Genomic DNA, 1228 nt, shown 5'->3' on the forward strand with positions numbered 1-1228 from the left:
CCCATTAATGGATTCATTGTAAAGCCAACGAAAGTTGTTCTATTAGTAATGAATATGCTTAATTACAATTTAGCTACTGATAAGCAATGATAATCAATCATTCAAAAAGTGCTATTACATATTGCATATTACATATTCGTATTCACTTAAAGAAAATATTTTTATAGAAAACGACGAAACTGTAATTAATCATCAAATTTCTCTTTCCCCATTTCCATTGCATTTTTTTTTTTTTTTTTTGTTCAAAATATTATTTGTATAATTTTTTTTTGAAAATTTTATAAAATATTTTATAAAATTTTTAAACAAGTATTAAAAATACATATTACTGCCAAATGATAATGCCAATGATTGTAGGAATTAATTAATGATTTAAAAGAAAATAATAATTTTAAATAACATTTTAATGAGGCAAAAAAAATTTTAATTTGAAAAAAATGTTTCCTTTTTTAAAAAATTATAATTTCACCTTAAACATATTATATATATATATATATTTTTTTTTCGAAAAAAGGAAGAAATATCATTTTATGTTATTTAACAATAATACAGTGATTATTAATATTTTTAAATTTATTCATTTTGTAATTTTCTTGTTTTTTTTCATTCATATTTACTTTAATTTTTTTTCGCCAAATATTTGAATTTGATTGAAAGCAAGTTGGATTTTCATCATTTTTAAAAATTTGCTTAGTTTTTATTCAAAAAAATGTAAAACGAAGATATAAGTAATTTAAGTTTCGAATTAATTAATTAAAATTTTCATTTTATTTCACTGGATTTTATTCTCTAGTAAAATCCATAGAATTATAAAAACTTTTAATAGAATCATATTGGAATGTATGGGTGCATTTTTTGCTAATATATCAAACATATTCAAAATTTAAAAGTTTAATTTTATGCAAATATTTCAAATAATTTCAGAACATATAAAAATTGATATTAGTATGTGAGAAAAAAAAATTACCTCCGTTTTGCTTTTGATTTAATTAATTTTTCAAAAATTGATCAATAATTGTCAAAGGTTGAAAAATTAAATTGTAAAAAGAAAAATGAAAATGTGATTACTTTTTCTTTTGATTGACGTAAGTTTCGAGTCCCGTAAATTCAGCTAATGATGTACGTCGGACTTGTACACGTTCATCGTTATTCTAAAATTATTTGAAACTAAGTTTTGAAATAAATCTGGAAAAAGAAAAAACAGAAAAAGACTTGCCTTGTAATAAAT

This window comes from Loa loa (assembly GCF_000183805.2).
Source record: "Loa loa unplaced genomic scaffold supercont3.926, whole genome shotgun sequence".
NCBI classification, from domain to species: Eukaryota; Metazoa; Nematoda; class Chromadorea; order Rhabditida; family Onchocercidae; genus Loa; species Loa loa.